At 47.1% G+C, this 24,309-nt stretch overlaps 1 protein-coding gene across 5 annotated transcripts in view; it reads left to right on the top strand.

The window, feature by feature from the left end:
• The first annotated feature begins 903 nt into the window (after window positions 1–903).
• Window positions 904–24,309, top strand: part of ZNF516 (zinc finger protein 516) — a 110,685-nt gene continuing 87,279 nt past the window's right edge. Inside the window, exon 1 of one of the 5 annotated variants that reach the window (XM_037007391.2) lies at window positions 904–1,052. The gene's annotated coding sequence lies outside the window, so the exon portion shown is untranslated. Of the gene's footprint in view, window positions 1,053–2,997; window positions 3,419–3,439; window positions 4,157–4,547; window positions 4,639–4,697; window positions 4,834–24,309 lie in introns of those variants that run through there. The other 4 variants (XM_037007396.2, XM_037007392.2, XM_037007395.2 and 1 more) reach the window with 4 other exon arrangements.

Genomic DNA, 24,309 nt, shown 5'->3' with positions numbered 1-24,309 from the left:
GTCTGCATCATCGCTCCTCCAGGGACGCCCCTCTCCGGTGCCAACCCTCCCACCCGTATTTCTACTGTTCCCTCCCCGTACCATCAATGCCTTTTGGAGTCAAAGCTTTTTGGATTTCTATTCCCAGATCAACTTACTGCAACTATGGCCCACCCAGAGAAGCTGGAGGGAATAACAGAGTTTGAAAAATTAAGAGTTGAACTTTTTAAGTATAAAATAAAAAAAAAACAATAGTGAGTTTTAAATCGCCATACAGAAGACTCTTCTGAAGTCTTCCCAGAGGTAGCCCTTGGATCTTGATTCAGAAAATCTATCGACACCCTGCGAGTGAATACCCCCAAACGCATCCACCAGGAAGTTCCCAGAAACGCACATGGTTTGTAACGCGCACGCATCTGGAACCACCGGAAGGGAACCCACAGGACTCTGGATTCGGGGCGTAGTGCTCAGGTGCCTCGTCGGTTGAAAACGCATCCCCAACACGTCCGCACGTCCGAATGCGTGGTGTGTGTATCCGTGTGTGCGTAAACAGCTTCCCGTAACCGATCTATTGCAGCCCAGTCCTTGGAGAAGAGGGGCGACAGTTAGCTGCTAGGATGGTGATTCAGGGCTATTAGGGGCGAATGACCCGTGTCCGAGTCATCGCGAGCCTCCAGACTTTCCCCGCAGTGTGGCAGAACTTTGTGCCGACGAGACAATAGTGGAGCGTGTGCGTTTCCTGCAGGGCAGACCATTCCGGGGCCGGGGGAAGCCTCGGGCCTGCGCCCGGCCGCGGGGGCCCGGCACCCTCTCGGCGCCGCGCAGGCCCCGGAGCCCGGCTGGCGCCGGGGTCCCCGCGGGGCGGGCGCGTCCCGGGCGCGCGCGGACGGCGCGGGGAGGGAGCCGGGCGCGTGGCGGGCCCCGCGCGCCCTCGCGCGTCCCCCGCGCCGGGGCGCAGCTGGCGCGGTCGGTCTAGTGCAGCGCTCGGCTCCGCGCCTCGGGCGCTTGGCTTCACCTTCAGAGGCGCGGGGCGTGCGCGTCCTCCTCCCTGGGCCCGCCGCCTCCCCGCCAAGGTAGGGCCGGATTGGGGTCGCTGCGGAGCCCGCGGGGCGCGGGGGGTGCAGGGTCCCCGCCTGGACGCGCCGGGGCCCCCGGGGCGCCACGGGGTGGGGGCAGTGGGGAGGGGCTCTTGGGCTCGGGGAGGGCGGCTTGGCTTTCCCCGTCCGTAGTTGCTCCGCTCGGCAATTCCAGGATAGGGGAGATGCAACTTCTCGCGGCGAGGCGAGCGCCCAGGAGGTGGTTTTACCGCAGTGGAGGGGCGGGGTGGGGGCCGGGGTGGGAGCGGGGAAGAGGCTCCGGCTTTGTACACTTCGTCAAAGGCGACGCGGGAGGAGGGGAGCTCGGATGCGCTCTCCATCCATTAGGAGACAAAGAGCAAATTGCCTTACTTTAAAGTAAAACGCTCCAGCTAATGAAGGTGGGTGATGGGACTGCGAGGCCCAAGGAGTTGCTTCAATTATGAGGGTTCGGCTGTTGGGATCGATGCCTGTGGGCACCGCGCCGCTGCCTCGCGGACGACTTGCGGGTGGGGGTGGTGTTCTCCCCCCCACCCCCACCCCTGGCTGCTCGCCGGTCAGCTGGGAGCGTGTAAGTGACCCTTACGTTAAAGAAGTGAGAGCGCCGGAGAGGAAGTTGTAGCAGGGGTGGGTGGGGGGCGCGGGTTCGCGCAAGGACTGCGCGACGGGTGGGGCGGGGGCGGAGAGGTTGCGGGGGGCGGGGTGGGTGGGGGCGGGGCATGGGGGGGCGTTGGTCACGATGTGTCCCGGGTGAACACGAGGAAGGGGAATGCTGGGGGAGGGTGCTTGGAAAAGCCCTCGCCTGCCATTTTCAGGGGCAACACACTGAGTAGTTAAGATCCGTATTTAGATGAAACCGCCTCGTCAAGTTTTAAAGAAACTTTGTGCAAATAAGTTTGTTAAAAGCCAGCCGTGTCGGGTGTTTAAAACAGCGGTTTATGGAGGAGGTCGTGTACGGTGACAGCCTTCATAGGTGGGAAGCCAGCGGACCCCTACAATTAGGGACCTGGGAGACCCAGCCTTTTACCCGGAAAATGTGGGTCTGTAAGTCAGTCCATCTATTATCCGCGTGAATGAGCTCCCGCTGCAGAGCGGCTTCGTAACAGCAACCTCTGGGTTGTGTGTCTGCATCTTACTCTGCTGAGTTGACTGATGAAGAGTTACTTGGCCTCTGGGGGTGCAAAGATCAACGTGCTCAGCCCTCTTTTTAAATATATTCATTCTGTGTTTTATTTAATCCAGATGCACAAAAAGCCTTTTGCTGCTTCATTTTTGGTTTACAGTTTTTGAAAAGGCGACTGGTGTAACCTGTGGAATTTGAAATGCAAATAGAAGCGTGTGGGAGTCGAGGCAGAACAAATCAGCATTTATAAAGTGAAAAAGATTTAATGTCTGAAATCATTGCAGAGGAAAAACTGGCGGGGGGAGTGATTTTTCAGGGAGCAAATTATGACGTAAGGACTTTTTGGAAAAGATGTTATTTTTAAGGACCGAAACCCGGGTATGAAAAGTGCTTACAGGAAAAACAGATTACAAGATTAACATCTGTTAACATGATCGTTTATCTCTAGCCAAAAATAGGTCAGGTCTTTCTTAAGGAAACACGATTGCTGGCACATGCTTAAATAATAAAATTAAAACGATAAGTTCATAAATTAGGACTGGCGTTTGTTATAATCTGACCTGTGAGAAACATTTTTTAATTTCGAGATCAATGAAAGGTCAAAGTCCCTTTTGAGTGTTGAGAATAACTCTCCACTGAGTCCAGCTCTCGCGGATGACCCCCGCCCCCTTACCCCTAGCTACCTTTCCGCCCCCTCCCCGGATGCTAATTTCCCTTTTCATCCACTGTGGAAGTACTTTGTGTGTGTGTGTGTGTGTGTGTGTGTGTGTGTATATATATAATATATATATATATGTATGTATTTAAATGGCTATCGTCTGATGCCCCCCTCGTTAAAGGCGGCAAACTCTCTCCGCGCAGATGGCTAACTTTCAGAGCTCTGCTGTTGTCTTACCATTAAATGAAGCCATAGGGAGGGGGGGGGTGGAAAGGGAAACAGCCTTGTGAAGTCTCCCTGCCCCCTGGGTATGAGTGACGGCTCTGCCGCCCAATCCGCAGCGGCTTTCTCCATCCCGGAGGTAATTTGGAGTGTGAGTGTGTGTGCGCGCGCGCGTGCATGCGCCCATGTGTCTGCACGCTGTTAAGTCCGACCAGCCTCGCGTATCCGCAGGCTCTGGATTTGCACGGCTCCGCGCTGTAGACGTGGACAAGCTTTTATCTGAATTTGTGCAGCCCAATGGGCACGCCGCAGTACAAAAGGAGACCCTGCCTCCTCTGGGTGTCCTCTTGTGAAGAACGGGTAAAAGAGGGACTTTTGGATTCAAGTCGAAACCTGCAGAAGGGGAAGAAAGGAGGAGTGATGTGATTATGTTTCTCAGCAATTGGGGGAATCGAAATGTGCGGTTCCTTCCATCTCTGTCCCACGCAGCAGGCCCGCCCCAGCGCACCGGGGGATCGAGTAACGGAGCCCACTCGCCACGCACAAAGCGGACGCAGATCGAGGATTGTTGACATTGGTCTGGGCTCCGTAGAAAAGGGAAGGACAACATGTACCTTCCAACTGCACATTTTATTTTCTCACTGGAAGTTGGTGCTTAGTCCACGGCAGGTTCTAGAATGTGACCAGCTCGCGGTCAGGGAAAGTTCTGCCGCCCACCCGACCGATGGAGGCGGAGCGCCGGCCGCGTCCCCCCCGCTCAGTGGGCACACCCAGGGCCGGAGTGCGTCACGGCCACCCCGCGCTCCGCACCGGCTTAGGGGGCACCACCTTCCCTAGGAGTGTTGGTAGGATGTGTGCGTGGCCCCGACCTGGCCATGTAGCATCTGTGCCAGGGTTAGAGCTGCGCGGCTGCTTCCATCCGGGCCGGGGGGAGATGCCGCAGTGGGCGCGCTGAGGACCCACGGGTGTCCCCCTCCGTCCCCAGGGACCCCTGCAAGGAGGCCCCTGGGAGGGATCCGCCCCGGGCCTAGTCCACGCGTGGTGTGCCGGGCCGCAGGGAGCACCGAGGTCACCCTGAGGGCCCGCGGGCGACCCCAGGTGAGCTTCGTCCTCCCCCTCCGCGAGTCCAGCGCGGTTACGAGGTGGCGTCCGGCCTCGCGTCGCTCGCTCTGGCCGTTTCCACCCCCACCCTGAGTTCCACCCGCGTCTTCACCCCTCCCGCTGCCGTCTCAGTGAGCTCGCGGGTTGTGAGGAACGGGCCGCAGCGGGAGGGGCCGCGGGATTAAATCATCCCTATTTCTGGGCCTCCTCGCGGGGCGGCGCGGGCCCAGGGCGTGGGGGGGAGGTGGGCGGGCGGGTCGGTGGGCTTTACCTGCCCACCCCGGGGGCGGGGGCGGCGGGCTGCGGGGCCGCCAGGGGGCGGGCCGGGGGCGGGGCGGCCGGCGTGGAGGGAGGGTCCGGCCGCGCCCCCGCCCCCCGCCCCCGTCATGTGGAGCGGACGTCACTCGTCTGCTCTGTAACCCAAGAAGTGAAAGAGACGGGGACCCACGGCCCAACTTCGCACCGTAACAAAGGCGGGGGTCCGTGCGGCCCGAGGAGGGCTGGCTGGGGGGTGGGGAGCGGGCAGGGGGCGGCGAGGGGGCGGCCGGGTCGGGAAGCGAGGCCTGGATGGGGCGGAGGTCGGCGCACGGCGGAGTCGGGGGTCTGCGCGGGGCGGCCCCGGGGGCGGGGGGCTGCGCGGAGCGCGCTCGGGGGCCCAGGCGAGCGGAGGCCAGGTAATTGGTTTCTATTTTAAACTTCACTTTGTTCTGCGAAGGTGGGGCGGGCAGGCGTGGCCCCGGGGACGATTACATAAGTGTTCACACCTGGTCGGCGGCCCCGGGTGGGCGTGGGCCCTGCGGGCGGCGGCGAGGGGCGCCCGGGACCCGGGGCGCGGGCCGTGCCGGCGGTTACCGCGCAACAAAGGGCAGGGGCTACGCACCCTCTCCGCGCCCCGCGGGGCGCACGGCAGGTCGCCAGAGGACCTGGAGGCGGGGGTCCTACTCAAGGTGCGGCAGGAAGGCACCCCCCGCTGGGCCTGCCCTTCGTTCTTCCCCATCTCGAGCAGAGCCGGTTTACAAACTGGGGCCCCTCCGTCCGGAGGCCGGGTGCCGAGTCCCGCTGCAGCCCTGACCCGAGTAGAAGCAAAAGGGCGCATATTCCCCCAACGGAATCTTCTCCAGACTGTTTTTTAAGCCGCCCTACTAATATGACTGTAGTAATTTGGTTTAGGAATGTAAGGGCTACTTTAAGGCACGCATGCCATTTGATCGGATACTTTCTATTGCCTCGTGAAAAAAGAGCTCGTTTTCTCGTTTTTCCTCCCTCATTTTCTCTGCATTCTTCGTGGCTGTGTCAAAGTAGCTGCGTTATTTATGTTTACATAGTCCGACCAGAATTCAGTGCTGTGCCTGAATCGCTGTTTGCCCCTCTTGGCAGTGTTGGAGGGAATGGAGGGAGCTGCCGGTGTGGCGCGGCCTGAGAGTTTGGTTACGGGAGGGCGGCTTCGATTTCCCCGAGTGGCTCCCCAGCCGGCCGGCCGAATGGGCCCTGGGAGGCACGGAGCTCTGAGCAGGACCCAAGGATTTAGGTAATGGAATTAGAATTTTGAAGTGCTAAGATACAATCCTAGGCCTTATCTAATATTTTTCTTAGTTCAGAGCACTAACATTAAAAAAGAAATAATTCCAAGGGGTGTGTAATACAGCTACCAGGAATGGGAATGCCTCTAAAATGAAACAAAACAGCGAAGTAGTGTGCTCTGTGGGTGTGCTGCTGAGCCGCGGAAAGAGGAGCGCTCCTTTTAATTTCTGAAAGCTTTTGTTTGTCACAGCCCTCTTTCCAAAAGGCTCAATGTGCTGACACTTAGACTGGAGCAAGAACTTTAACTTGGGGACTGTAACTGATGCTGGTCGCTGATGACCTGAGGACAGGTTAAGTCCCCGGTGTTAATCCTATTGTTATTTGTAAACCACCTTCACAATTGGCTGGCTGGCTGAGAGGTGAAGGCTTGCCTGGCACCTGGAAGTCCTGCCTGTCTAACTTTGTGGGACGTTGTCAGAGACCAACATGGAGTGAATGGAATGAGAGGGGTTTCGAGAGCAGGTCGGTGCCACAGGCGCCTTGTCTCCTGCCCCGGAAGTGAAACTGTTCCATCATTTACTTGTACATGGAGATCCTTGAATTTTATAGGGGAATCAACAATTATGTGAAAAAGAGGAGACGTCTTTAAAGCATACTTCAAAAAAAGGTACATTCTGACAGACCGGTTTCAGTTGGGCCAAGTCGGGGGGAAGAAAAAGATAATGTGATGTAGGGATTTAAGTAGAGTTCAGTCATGGATTGTTCTCGAAAAACCAGTACTCACAGTTTATTGGGTTATTGTGGATTTTTATTCATTTTCTAGGGTATGTATTGGTCTTACTCATAATTTACCAGAAGGAATCTTTTAAAAAGAATTTTGTGGGAGTGACTTTAAGTCAGACTGGAGATTGTGTTTAGAGTTTCAACTGCATTAATACCTTAATGCCGCAGAAATAGGAAACTGAAATGTAAGCCGATTACGGTCAGCAGAAAGAAGCTTGTCCAATCTTGGATGCTTTCCCTATATAATAATAGGCTTGCTTTAAGTGGTCAAGATACTACATTATTTTGGTTTTTATTCCATTGTTCATATTGGAGAAAGAAAAGGGTATGGGTTAATCATATAACTAAAAGTGGTGTTTTGCTTCTAATGTAGCTAGATTTCTGAGTAAAGCGTTAAATGTGCTCCTGGGACAGGTAACTTTTCCACCGGGTTTGATGGCCAGATCTCACTGGCGGTATTTAAACTTTTCCAGTAAGAGGCATAGATGTAAGCAGAATTAATAGAACTAAGGAAGAAAGCAGCAGAAAGTTACACTTACTCGATTAGCTATCTGCCTTATAAATATTTGAACACAGAAGTAACATTCCTTCAAAAGCAGACATCTTACATGCTGTAAATGTTTACACATTTTAGCACTTGGATAGAGCAATTCTGACACAATCAATTCTTTCAAAAATGCATCCCTTGGCTGCCCTAACCTCCTCCCCCTCAAGAGTTCTAGAGGCTGTGGGAAAAGTTGAGTTAACGCTCCTCTTACAGAATGTCATCTAGCAAATGCTAGAAGGCCTGGGTGCTCCGCTGTAGAGCCTGGTGGCTGCCAGCGGCCATCCCTCCTCTGTGCCTACACTGGCTGCCAGATGGCCCTGGCGCCTACACCTTCCTTGGCTTGCTGCCACTTGGCACCACCTTTGACCTTTGCTCTCAGAATCATTAATGTCTAAACATGAAGACCTGAGTGTGTGACTGTCTTGAGTTCCCAGATCCTTACTGTGTTGGTAGGAAGCTCCATCTCACTTGGATTAGGATTTTTCAAGTGAGTTGCAGGGCTAGGAGGTTAGTTTGTTCCGAACTCTGATCTGGTGGTGGTAGGAACACATCTCTGAGTGTTTTGGGTGGGGGTGGGGGGGCCGGGAGAGAGGGAGGGAGAGAAGGCTGAAACGTGGGTGCAGAGGGCGTCTGTGGCTCCCAGTCCGTTTCCCCGGTAGTGTGGGTGGTAGAATTATTCCTCACTTGTTCTGTGTCAGGCTGGGCACTGACTGGTGGTAGCCACCTGTGTGTCTGTGTCTCCCTTTGTGGCTGTCACCCCAGTCTTCCACCCGTGGCCAGTAGGATGTTGGCATGTTAAAGGTTTGAATGTATGTCTTGGTGTCACAAGGGTGGCAGCATTTCTGCCTTCTCTCGGGTCTCAGGAGCAAGTGGATCTGTGGTCGGGAGGTGGGGCACTTCACTCATGCACACGGCAGGGAGTGCTCCTTATGGGGCTCCAGCTACGAGTATCTTAGAGTTTCAAGAATATTGGCAAATTATCACAGACCTCTTTTAAGAAAAGAGTCACATCAAATGCTTATGAAGAATTTAGGAAAAAAATGAACCTTATGGGGAGAATAAAGAAAAATTTTAACTACGACTTTAAAATGTCTCACCCAGATCATTAAAAAATCTGTTTTAAAATCAGTTTTCTTCCAAGGGCTGTCTTAGGGCTCTGACTTAAATGGCTGTGGGAAGGATACATACACAGGCACTATGAACGCACTGCTTATTTGAAATTAGACCGGACTAAGGTATATCGAGTGTATTTTAGCTGGACTGGTAAAAATTAGCAGTTGCAACTGTCTGTTTTGTATATTCTTTATCCCTTGCATCTGGCTGCACGTGATTTGAACAGCTGAAGCCTTTCCTTCCAAAGCTTGAGCTGGCTGTCATATTTATGTCCTGTATGAAATGTTTTCCAGTGGCATACATTCATACTGTAAAGAAGTGTAATTTTGTGGCTCTCAACATTCCTTAAAAGTAGTTTTCCAAAAAAAAGATCTGGCATTTAGTCTTCAGTTTAACTGGTGCTGAAAACTACAAAGCAAGAGTGATTAGAAATGCAAGTATTTTTAGAAGGGAAACATGTAAATGTATGTGAAGTAATGAGTAAAACACCACACAGGAGAATAGGGGAAAAAAAACCACTTAAAAGGCAGCTACATGGAGTTTTGATGCATTTTACTGTTTATTGCAAATATGATGCTTTCATTCTGGTAGATTTTCTCTCTCTGGTTGTTTTTTTTATTGGTTAGGAGTTTAATCCAGTTGTTATGTTCTCAGAATTTACTGTAAAGAGAGGTGTCATATAGGATTCTGAAGCTGAGACTGTTCTTCAGCTGAGTGTTGAAAATAGGATGAGATATTAATGTGTTTTATTTTAAAGACACAATTAACTGGTGTTTTACCCCTTCAAAAGCAGGTAGACTTAGCTCATCATTCCTGGCCCCAGGGAGTTGCTGATGTCAGCTCGCCTTTGGATACAGCTGCTATTTTCTTGCTCATTTAGGGGATGGTGAGCAGAGGCAAATATGTGGTGTTAGCTTTCAGGCCACAGTTAGGGGGGGGACTCTTCAACACTGAGTTTCTCCGTTAAAACTCTGTAGTTTTTTCTTAATGCTAAGAATTAAATTTTCAGCATTTTTTAGGAATGAGAAACCCTTGCCACCTCTTCCCATGTGGAAGTAAAGGATATTTGTTTAGGAATTTTTTCCTTTGTTTCAGAAAAGGGCAACATGTGTCTGTCTTTGCCATATGGCACTATTTAACCTATATTTCTTGAGCTGACTCGGCGCTCTGTTAGGCATTGATTTATTTAAGCATTCAAGAATGTTCTTTGAAATTTAGCTCAGTGAGGGATGCCTCCAAAGTCGTGTGGAGAGGCTATTCGTGGCTTTAGCAGCTTCTTGTTCAGTTGATATTTAAGGGCAGTGAGCAAGTGTCACTTTTTTTTCCCCTGAAATAATTTTTATGGGAAAAGGTTTGGCATTCACTGTTCACTTATTGTATTAATTCAGGAAAAGGCAGTGCCTGCTAGGAGCGGTTAAAACTTCTGCTGGCCACAGACAGGCCGGTGAGAAAGGACACTCACTGTTTACTTCTGGTTATTCCAGTGATTTTAGCCTGGAGCTAGAAAAGTATGTTCTTTTCCCTCAAAGACTTGGCTATTTTTTTTTTTTTATAATGGTTGGGTGAATCAAGGAACAGATGGGTGATCCTATTTCAGACTTTAACTAAACTTTCTGGAATCGTCTGGAGGCAGAACTGAACTATGATGTTTTCACTTAAGGATTTGTTTTCTTTACACATGTTGTTTTTGAATTTTTTGGATAGAACTTGTATTTAATTCACAAGGGTGGCTTCTTATGCCACGTCCCAGGAATTTATTAATACAGAGCATCACAGAAGATTCTGCCTCCATTTTTAACATCTTGTATGGCTGTGGTGTTACAACCACAGCCAATATGTCTCTAGATACCTCTCAGCTTGAATTTGTCTCATTAGCTTTAATCAGACTGTCTTTGCTGTTTTAAGGAAAGACGTAAACAATTCTATACTCATTCGTGTGTATGCTTCCAAAGCAGAGCGTCTGTGGATGGAAAGGTGGGCCTGGGTAATTGCTCAGAGAATTTTGGCAGTGTGAATAAATGCTGCTCTTGGTGACCAAAATCCTTATGGACATTATCAGAGACACGGAGAGAACATTTTTAGGCCAGTGTGAGAAAATATCATCGTTCACATTGATAATCATATTCCCACCAGATTTGGATTCATCATACCAAAGTGTCTCATGTCTTTAGCGTGACCATTAGCATAATGATGATAATTTGTCCCTTTGAGTAACACCAAGCATAATTTAAATTAATGGAATTGTGAGCACAGCGCAGCCCGGGCACTCAAGTGGCTTTTTTATTTCAAAAATGGCTTTTACTTAATAAAATAAAAGATGAGGAAGATCCTATTCCTAAGACCAACTTAAAAAACATAACTGTGAATGAAAAAAAGAATTCCTAATGTAAAAGTGTTTGCCATAGCAACGTAAACTTGGGGACAATTCTGTAGAGTCATGGGATTAGTGGGATAGAGGTGGGATTAAAATTGGCCTCAGTAAATTAGCCTGGTGACAGAAAAGCAGAATCTGTTAATGGTTTTTTAGGAAGATTGGCTTATTGGTTGTTTTCTAGGTTGAACGATTATGGGCTGCTTAGAATTTGAACTTTAGAAATGAAGGTTAATTTTCCTCATAGCTGTGCATTTTTAAGTATCAGTAGGAATTCTTTAAAAAAAAGGGAGTTACTACAGTTAGAATTTGGGATTTATCTGCCTGTGAAAGATGATTTACAGTCCTGCTTTTTCGTTCAGCGACGAATGTTAAGGGGGCAATTGCCGGCGTACATCTAAAAGGCAGTCATTAAATTATGTCTTCCGCCTGTCCATGAAAATAGTACACTGTTCTGCAAAGTACGTCAGGTCTTTTGGGCCACAAAGGCACCATTTAGGTGCTGAAAGGGCGGCGGTTTACTAAATTGCACCTTAGTTACCTTTCTTTGTGAATTTCTGTTGTTGCTGTTTGCGCTTGTTTTAGAAGTTTCATATTGAGAGTTACGTTTATGTTACAAGTAGCAGGAAACTTGGGGATGATTTTTGGGTGAGTCCTGATATTTTACAGGCACTACAGTGCAGAAAGGTTCAGTGATGTAGCCCAGGCCACCTGGTGGAGCAGCGCTCAGGCCCAGGTTTCCTTCCCAGGTGAGTTTTCTTCCCAGAACCCTTGCTGAATGCAGAGGAATGTAGGTGAAAGTCTACTTCCAAGATGAGCTTGTTAAGAGCATGTAATGCTGATTTAGTGCTGTCAAGTGTAGACCTGGCACGGGTGTTATTTAGGACAGTAGGTTATATGCTGTCTCTACTGCAATTTCACTTTCTGATGCTTAGCTCTAACTCTGGAGAGAAGAAAAAACAGACTAAACTTTTGCCTTTCTCAGTGGGGATATCGTTTTGGTGTGAGATATGCCCTTGTGGAGCTCAGACAAGGAGGACGTTGGGAAGCCCCAGTCACCAAAGACCCTGTGTGGACAGGTTCCTAGGCAGCTCAGTGCAGGGCCACGGCCCAGATTGTCCTCGGAATCCTAGCAGTAACACCAGTGCTAATGTCACTTTCTAGAAGAGAGTAACTTGGGAAAGTAAATGACCAACATGAGATACAAAGCCCTAGAAGAGAGCCCCAAGCAGTCTCAGGGGAAGGGATCAGAGACAACAAGAGACGGGTGTGACTGGCTGGCAGGTGCTCACAGGCATCTTGTCCTGAGCTGCAGCAGCAGGCGGGGTTTGGGAGCACAGGCGGAGGGCAGTGTCTGAATGGAAGGTTCTCCAGGTGATGGAGCAGGTAATGCTGCCAAGAAGAGCCGCTGGCTGGCGGAGCAGCAGGGGCACGTTCTTTTCAGCATATGCTTGGCGCAGGGGGACGTGATGCCAACAAAGAGAAGAAGTTGGGGAGAGGAGCGATCTGAGCATAGTGAGACGTGCATTTCCCTTTGTTTCTCTCTGATGGCAGTTCAGACATGTGGCCACACATAGCCACCCGTGGACTGGCTGGAGTCCGGTCTGCTCCTGGTTGCTGTGTGGACCCTGGCAGGCTGTCACCAGTGTGCACCGAGGTCTCATCCCCTGCGCCTGCCCTGGTACAGTTGGGGGTTGGGCCAGGGTGCATTGAATTTCCCTTCATTGTGCAAGAGCCACTCAGAAAACCTGTCTCGTTTTGCATTCTCCATGTGCGCCAGTGTAGCCAACATTCTAGGTTTTCTCTAAAGAGGAAACATTTGTATATCAAGACCTAAATTTAGAATTTGCTTTCCCTTTTCTGAAGAAGATAGTGCTGAGTGTTTTTTCATTATTTACCTGAAACTATATGTAGTTTGCTACCTTTCTAGAAATTTCTCAAAGTATGTTAAGATCAGTGTAAACTAAGACTTGCATAGATTTATTTCGTCTGTGTAGTGCTTTACAGACATGGTCTGGTACACCCTTGCGTGAGAATTTTTGTAGGCTTGTTTGAGTTTCTATCTGATAATTGAAGTCTTGTTATTTGTATGTTGGTCATAAGAGTTTGCTTGTTTATATCCATCTCATCCCATAAAGAGTATGAGGTACCCTTAGTCATATTAAATATATAGTAGCATGTAAATAAATATCAAGAACAAGGAAATGGAGTAATAGGTCATGACACGAGGAAAATAGGGTTGCATATCTAGATGGTAATGTTGCCTCCATGGGTGTGCTTGAACCAAAGTTTAGAATATAAGCTTTCTGGCAACCTCAAGTGGTGAAACATGCCATTTATGTGCTGGTCAGTATATTGGTTGCCATTCATACGTTGAATTGATAAGGGCAAAACTTAACCAGTTCTGTGGAAGAAAAGCTTTTCTAGAACAGTGCTGAAGGAGCCTTTTTATGCTGATTTTTATAACGACTGTTTTTATATAGGCTACATATTTTTATGTAGACAGTGCTTTAATGCTATTCTGGAGGGAGGCCCAGTGCTGTCTGAGAGGCTGTTCCTTGTAGCTGCTCTCCTGCAAAGAGCTGAGGGTGTGGATCAAACTCAGTGCACGGAGAGCTACTTTTTGAATCACCATGGCGCAAGGGTCCAGTTACTAAGCATCACAGATTCCCATTATATTAGAAGTTTAATTTTTATGACTAATAACTTATTATACACTTGAATGCAATTCGGTGAATGCCCAAATAAGCCCTGCCAGCCCCCCCCACAAATCTGCAGCTCAGAAATGCTCTGTGAAGGCTCACTTCCTTTCCGCAAATACTGATCATACCCCCATTGTCACACTCTCCTCAGGTAATGTTTAGTTTTCATAACAGTTAGAGATGGGGGGCATTTTAGCCCCTTTCCCTCAGGAGGATCATGGGGCCCCCAGGAGTGCCATGCTAGGTTACTGAGGAGACGGTCACCTTGCGTGTGTGACCCTCCGCATGCCGGTTGATGTATAGTTTATTTGAGCCTTGCTCTGAGCCCTCCCGAGCTGTGTCGCTGGAGAGTCACTGGGGAGGGGCCAGAGCCCGCTGCAGGACCTTCCCCTTTCTAGGCAGCTTGGGATCCCTGGAGAGAAGCTGGGAGCTGGCGTGCCAAGTCCCGTGAATGGGGCCCTCTGCCTGAGCCTTTAGGGTCCCCCTGTTCAGTATTGGGTAATGTCTGCTTTAAAGACAAGCAAAGGTTTTGAGTAATCCATCAAGAAATGGGAAATTAGAGGGTGGTCTGAGGATCTGTGGCAGAGAAGCCCTTGCACCACTAGCTGTCCCAGCCAGCTGGAGAGCTGCGCATGACCCCCGGATCCTGGACCCCTGACCCACGGTTCTCTGTCTCAGCTGCCTGCTCTCCCAAAAAGGCTTGAGCCCCACCCTCTAAGCTTCAGAGACTAGAGATCTGTATTTACCAAAACTGGGGCAGGGGGTGGGCAGGTGTTTTCTGCAGAGGCCACTTGGGGTTCTGTGGGCCGTATCTCCTCCGTTGGAACCTAAGTGCCTTGTGTGTGGAAACCACAGACAACGTATCAGAGAATCAGCTTCGTTTATGGATGCTGAAACTTGAATTGTATATAATTTCCTGTGTCACAAAATATGCATTTGCCTTTTTTTCCCCAACCTCTTAAGAATGTAAAAACCATTCTTAGCTCACAAACTGTATAAAAATAGGTGGTGGACATGACTTGGCCCCGGACCACAGTTTGCTGAGCCATCAGGCTAGGACCGTGCTGCCTGATAGAAAGAGAGTCATCTTCATTTTAGATTTTCTAGTAACTGTGTTAAAAAAGGTCAGAGAAATTGGTAAAATTAATGTTAATATGTTTCATTTAATCCAATATTTCAAAGATACTATTTGAACATGTATGTCACAAAAAATATTACTGAGCTGTTTTATTCTTTTCTACATGAAGTCTTTAAAATCCTGCATGTGTCTAACACTTGGAGCTCATCCCGTTTCGGACCAGCCCCGTCTGGCCACTCTAGGATGTGCTGCCCTAGAGGCTGGTGATGTGCCCAGGTGGGGAAGGCTGGGCGGTAAACCGTGGCCGGGTCCTGAGGCTGAGTCGAGACTCCACTCTGCAAGTTCAGCTGTTAAGGACAGTGAGGGAAGAGATGCTACTTTGGAAATGTCTTGGTCGAATCCTAGCAGTTTAATTAAGGGAAAAAGGTTTTTCGTTTTAATCTGTGCCAGGAGCCAATGGTGGTGGTGGGGGGGCAGGCTGGAGGTGCTCAAGGTGTGCCCGAGGGAGGCAGTGCGCCCGACCTTCAGGTGCTGTACCTGGTGAGGTGAAACAGCAGGCTCTCGGAGCAAAGAGCCGTCCTGTCTGGCTATTTTCCTGTGTTCCCTGCAGCCATGCCTCGGGCCTCCGCCTCGGCGTGGCACCTGGTAACTCGGATCGTTTGCTCTGGCACTGCGGTTTTGTGGAAAGGAAGGGGGTTGGAGTTTTGTAGGAAGGAAGGGTAGAGTGGTGGTTGCAGCCTTGGCTTTGAGTCCAACATCCAGTAGTGGTGACTTTGCCCAGTCATGGAGGCTCTAACGCCTTCACGTCTCCTCCTGTGACATGGGATGAGGCTTGGCCTCCCCGAGGGCTGGTACGGGATGGTGTGCAGAGCCTGGCAGCTTGGGAAGAAGGGGACAGGAATTGCTTGCAGCTAACCAATTACAGATAAGGGCTACCTCCCCCAAGAATTTCAGAAAACAGGAATGTCACAATGGTTTGAGTTTATTCTCTAATTCATCTAGTGATAATTTTATATGCAGCATGTAAAACTACGTAAGGGATTTGATTATCTCTACTCTTTTTGCACATTAAAAAAAGTCATCTGTTTATTTGAGAAAAGAGGTGAGAACTGTGGCCTAACTCAGGTAGTGGTTATTTATACTGCGTATTCAGCCTTCAGCCTGTTTTATTATAATTTGCTACATTTCAGTTTTGTTGACCTCATGATACAAAAACCAAATTTACACACTGTAGAAACTATTAACTTTGCCTGGGCTTAAGGAATACCTGGAAAGAAAACTCTGAGTTAATTTATTATTTTGTAAATCATCGTTGTAATGATAGAATATCAACAAGATGCTCTTTCTGTTGAGGAGCAGGAACTTTTACTGAGATTATGGCTTCACAGATCCTGCCTCCCACATTCTTCACGGATGAACTGGCTCCTGTGTTGTTTTTCCTCCCGGGTCCTGGAGATTTGAAACTTGCAGTTGTTGGATCAGAAGTCAGCACACTTCCAGCTCTCCGTCAAAGCTCTTGGAAGTGTTTATTACATTTGGGGTTTTCACAAAGGAGGGCCATGTGGAAAGAAAGAACTTTTTTCTTGGCAATGAATTTCGTATAACTATTCGATCAGTCCTGTTTAAGTAGGTCATTCACATGTAATAATAATAAAAATGAAGTTTTTCACCCCAAAATGGCTCACAATAAATGGTTCAGAAGTGCTGCTGCTCAGAGAGGAGAGAAAAGAAGTGACTCAAAGCCAAAGGATCTCCTTTCAAAGGATGCTTCTTGGAAGGAGATACAAGGGTGAATGCGGTGTAATGAATTTCTTTTCCTTCATTTCCACAGTGGTTTTTGGGTATGATTCCTACATTGCTCCTGTGCTCCTAGGAGAGATCTGGGGGGCACGGATGGGTGCTGCCCGTGGGGACTCCACAGCGGGCCGTCTGGTGGTGGAGACTGCTTGTGGCCGTGCTTTGGAAGCCAGGCGGAAGGGGAAAGGGTCCAGGATTTACAAGTATAAAACTGCGAGAGAATCACACTGTGTTGGTTTATTTATCACCTGCCACAGGTTGGCACGGAGACCTGCCCATGTTGTTAGGACACAGAGCTAAGCTGGTGGTTTTAGGACTGCTGTTCTGTCTGGTTGTTCACATTTTCAAGGGAGACATAGGGAAATCGCTTCCTCCTCCTGGGGCTTGTCCTCTCTGCCGTGGCACTGCGGCTCACCCAGTTATTCCTGCCTGTAATCCAGATGTTCAGAGCAGCAGGTTTATTATTTTGACTGCAGGTCAAGTTCCATTTCTTGCCATATCAATCACCGAAATGCTGCTTTTGATGGGCAAATGATGTTGAAACAGGCTGGGATTCTGTTTACTGTCTTGTTTGTGGAATCACAGTATCAATGTTCAGTATACTTACAACTTTTTTTTTTTTTGTTGATAAGATCAACTAGAGTTCAGGTGGAATGACAAAGTCCAAATCTACATTGTTCAGTTAGGATAAAAAGTGCTATTTATCTTTTTTTTTTGTTTGTTTCAGTTGCAGAGCAAAATAGTGCTTTGGGCATGTGCAAATGTAGGCAAAGGGATATCTCTACTAAAAAGAGAAACATGAACCTTCGGGGTTAGGATCACTGTTGCTAGTGTGTGGACCTAAAATTCTTTTGAGAGTTTGCAAATCCACTTGTGTCTCAACAAGTTAGATTTCATAAGTGGGCCCTTATCTTGAAAATGATTTAAGTGCCCATAGCCAGTCACCCCCTGTTGGCCATACATCTGGGGGGCTCAAGAGCTTAGGCAGTTTCTACCCAGTCACGTAAAATTTATGGGTATTCAGTTGCCAAGGTTCTGTTCGTCAGATGGAACTTCAGTATCACAATAAATTAAAATGTTCTGATTAAAACATCCCTTTATTAGACAAACCATGACTGCCTTTGGAGGCTAGTGGAAAGCAGACACAGAACCGTAGGCTTACATTTAATCACTCCACAGAATTTCTTTCATGTTCTTTTGAAAGTCACTTTGTTTTAATTCACTTTAAGATGTCCAAAGTTGGAGCTAAGAATATGGAATTTTGTCCTGTTTTTTTAATGGACAGGAGTTGTAGTAGCTGAGAACAGCCTGGCTCCCCTGCCCTGTAGCCCCATAATGTTGGCTGTTTCTTCTGTCAGATTTCCTTTGCTGGCAATGAGTTGATCTGAATGTCCGTTTTCCCGGGGATTAATAGGAAGCTACACATTTTAATTATTGAACCAGAATTAAACATTGACAACTGGTACTCTTGGTCTCACAGTATTTCTCTTGCATAAGGGGGTGTAGACAGACAGATGTACTTTGCTTTCAAGATATGTAGAGATTTTCAGAAATAAGGGAGAAGTTCATGAAACATGGATATGCTGGACTTTGTCTTCAGTACTGTAAAGGGGGCTTGGGTGGGTGTTGTGGAAGGCACAGCAGATACCATACTCCTTGATTTTTCAACCACATGTTTGAACAAATTCAGCTATAGCCGAATACTTGGGGGTAGTGTTCTCTCTGCCCCAGTTAAACTATTTAAGATAATTATACAGAATGCATAGTTCAGAGTCTACAAAGGCTTCAGCTTTGCTGCAAGATATTTACAATCTAAAGAGGAAATTGCATTTTGAGAAAAAAGAACATCTTAGACGTTTCGCAACACGGATGCAATTTTATTTTAAGCAAGCGACTAGTTAATGAGTGACTTCTCTGTGCCAATCATTGTATTAAGCATTTATATGTATTAGTTTAATGATTGTATTAAGACTTCTAATATACAAAAGCTTCAATTTAACTTATTAAAATGGGACCAGATTATGAGTTTTTCTGCAACTGACTTTTTTTTTTTTTTTTTTACCGAACTTCAACTCATCACTTAGTCTTTCTAAGGGCCGCGTAGCGTGCAGCTGCTGGCACATATTTCAGCGATTTCCAAATTCCTGGGACCCAGTATAGCCCGTCAGCTGGGCTCTGGCTGCAAGCAGCCCGTGGAGGCAGGCCAGCGCCCCGAGCTGGGTGTCAGCGAGGCGGCCGCCCTCCCCTCATCTTCCCCGCTGGGGGCAGACAGTTCTTGCTGCGTGTTTCCCTAGTGTGCAGCGAGCCTCTGTGATACAGTTTGTGCACTTGTGGGAATAATTCTTCAGGATGAGTTCCCTGGGTGAAGTTCTTGCCGTGAAGGGGCATTTGCAGTGATAGATATTGCCAGCTTTCCCAGTCAAGACCTCAAAATGCCATTTTGCCAGCCCTGGACAGTGGCTTGTTACTAGTCTCTCAGGCAGTGCCGGACTTGACAGGGTGTCTATCTCATTGTATGTAAAGTTTTAAAGTGATACAGAGCACTTCTTAATGTTTGTTGATCATTCTATTTCCCTTGTTAATGACCTGTTTTCCTTCTTGGTTACCTTTTGTTGCTTTGTAAGAACGTTAAGAGGTGGTCCTGTGCTTTCTGATGCAAATGTTTTTTATATCCTGCACCTTAGGTAAGTTCTTTCTGTTCTAGGAACTTTCAAGTAGCCTTTTGAGGTGTTTCTCAAAATGTGTACAAAAAATCTTTCCACATTTGAGTTGGGGGAGGAACATGTTAACTGTTCCTCTGATTTCTTATGTGATTATTGGGCTGGTTACTTTTTCTGTTGATTCCTGAGGTGGTTTTGGATATTGCCAGTTATTCCTTTTTTTTTATTAAGGTATCGTTGATATACACTTTTATGAAGGTTTCGCATGAAAAACAATGTGGTTACTACATTCACCCATATTGTTGAGTCCCCCCCATACCCCATTGCTGTCACTGCCCATCAGTGTAGTAAGACTCCACAGTCCCTGCTTGTCTTCTCTGTGCTTATATCAAGTGTATTAACGTGGAGTTTTGAAAAACATGGTGTTCTTTTAATTTTCCTTCTTGGAGTGGTCATTAGACCTCATTTCCCCCAAGCCCCACTGTTTTTTTTCTTGATTAGGTCAGCTAGTCATTTATCTCACTTGTCCGGGCCATCCAAGGGCTTGTTACTGATTTTATTTATCAGTTTCTCTATTTTTTTTCTGGTTTATTGTTACTTTTCAAAGTTCAAATGTAAGGGTTTCAGTTCTTCTTTTCTGTTACTTTTTGAACTGAGCATTTCATTGAGATATTCTTTATTTTTATACTGTAGCTAGGTATACTTTATCTTTTTGTCTGATATGTTTTGTTGTTTCAAGAGAGGGTTTCACTGTGCTCTGAATTCCTCCTGCCTCAGGAGTCACGTGGAGTTTAAAGTTTTCCAGTGGCCGAACCTTTGTTACACTCTACATTTGTGCCGTGACTGTGTTTCCCCGGGGAGCTTGTGAATCTGTGCTCTTCCAGCCTGGAGCTCCAGGCTCCTGCCGTGCGTGTGGGGTGGTGTGAGGCTCTTCTGCGGAGTTAGCAAAGCGGCAAGTGTGGAGTTTGATACTGGATGAGACAAACCTGCGTTTTAAATTCAAGTCCTTTGCTGTGATGTTTGCCTTTTTAGTACACCAGGTGTAAGAGAGATTTGTCATTTCTCCCAAGTCCATTTTCCTTGTGATTTTTTCCATATGTTTAGTGGGGTGTTTTTTTATGCATCTTATTCTATTATTTGAGTTAGAGGTTTAGAATAATTATCTTCTTTGTGATCTTCTTTTTATCTGTTAAAAATTATGACTACTGTGCGATTTAATGCCTTTTTAGGACCATGAATTAAACTTTTAGTGAGTTTCTATTTTCACTGTTGCTTTTGTTTGCATTTTTCTAATATATTTTATCTACATGTCCAATTTTTCTGTGTTCTTGGTTTTGGTGTCCTTTGTACCTAGCAAATAGTTGATGTAGTTTTTAATTCTGTCAGGGGGTCTATTTTAATTGATTAATTTATTCCATTTACATTTTTGCTGGAACAGATTTGTCTTCCCTAATTAATAAAATATTATCTTGTTTTATGAATTCTTCCTTTTTTCCTGAATTTCCTGTTTATTGATATATGAATTATGTTTCCTCTCCTTTCATTCTTGATGTTGGTAGGTATGTGGAAAGTCTCATGTTTTTGGTCATACTCGTTGTATGTATAATTTTTGCTTAAACCTATTTCCCAACATACAGTGACATCTAACTGGCTTCCTGTTTGGGGAGATGGAGACATGACCACCTGTCTCCTTCCGCCCTTTCTTCACCTCCCCCCACTCCCCACATCCCTGCTGTAATTCCATGTTTGGATGTTGTTTTCATCATGTTGTTAATTTATTATTTTTACACGATACACATTTTAATTCAAAGTGTAAGAATTTCATGTTTATTTTATGTGTAGATCACAGTATGTATACTTGGTTTTATTTACACTTAACATTGTTGTTTACTGGGTTTAGTGATTTCTGCCAGACTTTTGTCATTTTTACTTTTTCTGTTTGTGAATTCTTAGTTACTTTTTGTGTCCTGAATTAGCTTTGCAAGTAGAAGGGTTGTGTGTGTGGAGGGTGGGGAGATGACGCTGGGTCCCTGAGCAGGTTAGGGTTCCTGATGAGGTTTCGGCTCCAGGAGCAAGACAAGGGTGGTGATGCTGGAGCCTTGAGGTGTGTGTGTGAAGCCTTGTGCATGCATGCATGCATGCAGGCTCATGCATGCATAGTGTAAGTGCACATGTAGGTGTGTTAGCATGGGTGTAAGTGCATGTGCAGGCTTGTGCATGCACAGCTGCAGGTGTGTAATCACACATATATGCACATGCAGGTTCATGCACACATAAGTACAAGTGCAGGATTGTTAGCACACATGCAGGCTCATGCACGCACAGTGTAAATGCATGTGCAGGCTTGTGCATATGCAGGCATGTTAGCATGTGTTCAGGCTTGTACATGCACAGTTGCAGGTATTTAAGCACAAGTATAAGTGTATGCAGGCTTGTTAGCACATGTAAGCTCCTGCAGCACAGTGTAAGTGCACATGCAGTCTTGTACATGTGTACATGCAGGCGTGTTAGCATGTGTGTAGGCTTATGCATGTGCACATGCACATGTGGTGTCCCTGAGGGGTGGCAGGCGTCCAAGGAGTGTTGGCCGAGAGGCCCTTAGTGTCAGGGCTCTGGGTCACCTTGAGGCCCCTGGGTTGTGTCCCAAGGCTGTGGGCTGTGGAGAGGCTTGTAGCAGTGGTGAGGTGTGTGTTCTGGCTGCCCCTTTGAGGTCTGCAGCAGGGGCTCCCCAGCAGGGAGACTGAAGCCAGATGGCCCAGGGGGAAGGTGCTGCTTGGGGACAGTCCAGTGGCTGTGAGATGGCAGAGGAGCACCCAGAGGGCCTGTTCCCATTGAAGGTGGACTCCTGCTGGTCTGAATGACATTGGCATGAAAGAGGGAGGGCGGCCCAGGCAAGTGTCCAGCTCCCACGTGGGGGCTGCAGGAACCGCAGTGCCCTCCCCCGGTGGCATTGGGGTTCGAGGCTGGGGCCTGGCTGGGGCCCTGCAGACACGGTGAGGTAGGCCTAAGAGTGCAGGCTCGGCATCCGGTGGCCTGGGGCAGTGCTGTGCCTGCCCCCAGAGCCTGCGGGGTGACCAGGGGTGGATTGGGGTGGTGGCCACTCGGACAGACTTTGTGAACCTGGCCAAACTGTAGCAAACAAGCTAGTGAGGCCTAGGCTTGCTCCGCGGGGAGGCCTGTACCCTCCTGTGCGCTGGCTGTACAGTGGTGGCTGGGCTGGGCCCCAGAGCCCTCGTGCAGCCCCCATGGCAGGGGTGAACTGCAAACCCCCCGACTGCACGACACCCAGCGCTCCGGCCCACATGGGATCAGTAAGGACTGAAGCAGCTGACGGCAGCTCCGAGGCCCACATCGTCGCAGAGAACAGAAGAAAGCCGGGGCAAAGCTCGCGGGGGGCCTTGGCTGTGTCCTGCCAGGTGCATGGTGGTCCCAGGGCCCCAGCCAGGCCCTGCGACCTTTCCAGGGCAGGGGCAGAGGACAGACGGTTTGATGAATGTGACAATATCTGAGCTGATGGTACACCACTCATACTTCTAAAATTATTCTTTAAAAGGTTTTAATAGTAGTAGTATTTTTATTTCTGTTTCTTCTGGCCAACAGATTGTGGGGGGAATGATGTCAAACATTATCTTTGATGTGGGTAGAATAAAGCATCTGAAAGGTGCCTTTTAAGTGATCAGCTTACAAAAATACTTTTAAAGAAAGGAAACTGCTTACAAGGAGAAAGGAACGTGGAAGGAATTTAAAAAAGCAGGTTCATTGAACTTATGGAAACATTTTCAGGGGCAGGGTAGGCCTTGGTAGTATGTCAGATTTGTAGAAAATCATAGATAAGAAGTCCTTCCAGTGAATCTGGCTTGAACTTCAGTGTTCTTGGCTGAGTGTGGTTGTAAAATGTTTGTAACAAAAAATGAAATGGATTGAAATTCTCAGAGTGAACCGGCGGGCCCAGAATAGGATTCATATGGAGTCCCTGGTCAGGAGGAAGTGGGGCGTTCCAGAGCTGACTTATAAAGGGGCTTCTCGGATCAAAACACCACAGTGTCAGTTAAAGGCCGCCTCTAAAGGAACTTGGGCTTAGAATTTCTCAAGCAGTCAGTGTAAAAAGAGCCAGTCTGTATTTGTGTTGGTTAGAAATACACCCTTTATGGAACTCTTCTTTCTCTATATGAATTAGAATTGTATTCTTAAAACTTTGGATTTGTTCCAGAACTAAGTTAAAAGTTGGGGTGGGGGTGGTGGCAGGAAGGACACTTTTCTTAAAGTTTTTTTGGCCCAGAGAACTCGTAGCCGAGGACATGAACTGTGGTGGGGTGATCTGCAAACAGGCTCTTCCAAATTTGGCCCATGAAAATCGGCTGCCTCATCTAGAAAAAACATATTTTTAAAAACAGCTTAAGGATTGTAGTGATGGTATCAGACATTTGGGGTCATACTGTTTCAGGATTAATCTATTTTATGTAATTTTAGCAGTAGATTGTTTACCTAATGATGCTTTTAAATGGTACTTATATTTTTATTTTTATAGGTGTACAGAATTAAAGCATTTTAAATGATTTTAAGCATTTAAAACATTTTTATTTTGCATTTTTTATTGTGGTGAAATATATAATGTAGAATATGCCATTTTAATGTTTTTTAAGTGTAGAATTCAGTCTCTACGTTTGTAATTCATGGATTTTAGAGGAAAATGAGGCGGCTCTGTCTTGTTTTCTGAGTTCAGTGTCACTTAACCTTTCAGATTGCAATGCTTTCAAATTGAAGAAGATAAAAATAGAAGATGAAGTCTGTTTAATCCCAACATTAAATTGTATTTTTGAAAATATTTAAAGTTTCTGGTAAGGGAACTAAAGTTACCATAATCCCTTTTATCTAAAAAGTGGGTGTCCTTCCTTGGCCCAACCCAGTAATTTTATTTAATTTCTTCTTACATTGAAAGAAGGCATTCTTATCCTAAATGCACTAGTGGAAACTATTACTAGGTTTTTGGTTATTTCAATGTAGAAGGGAAAATATGTAACCTAAAATCATATCCTCTTCGTACAATACATACATTCATAGATCTTTACTAAAGCTTATTTTTAAAAAGCCCTCTAAATATAAAGTTATAATGAGGGTAGCTTCCTTAGTAATATGTAAAAAGGACAGCAAATCCTGAATATATAATAATAAGTGTGGGTGTAATTTTGGTCTGGTGACTTCATGGGGCTGCATGGTTTACTAATTTTACTTTTGTTGGGAGAGGGCACACACTTTCTTCCAGTCAAGGGAACTTTAGCACACTCTGAGTTGACTGCGTAGTTATTTATGTGCAAGCATATGGAGCTAAACATGTGGAAACCCTATAACTTCATTAAAAAAAAAAAACCCCAAACTATTCAAGAATGGAGTTTAAATGCCTTTAAAAGTGTTATGGGAAATTGGGGACTCGAGAACACTTCCAGACCTGGGCAACCTCTTTCTGTACTTTTTATCAGTATTTTGCTTGAGCGGGTCAGGGTGTTTTCATGGCTAGACAGACAGGAAAACACGTGAAGGGCTGAGAAGTGCCATCCGTACACCCAAGGTGGTTCTTTGA

This window comes from Manis javanica, chromosome 9, assembly GCF_040802235.1.
Source record: "Manis javanica isolate MJ-LG chromosome 9, MJ_LKY, whole genome shotgun sequence".
In the NCBI taxonomy this organism is placed as follows: domain Eukaryota; kingdom Metazoa; phylum Chordata; class Mammalia; order Pholidota; family Manidae; genus Manis; species Manis javanica.
This window is presented reverse-complemented; position numbering and strand designations above follow the sequence as displayed.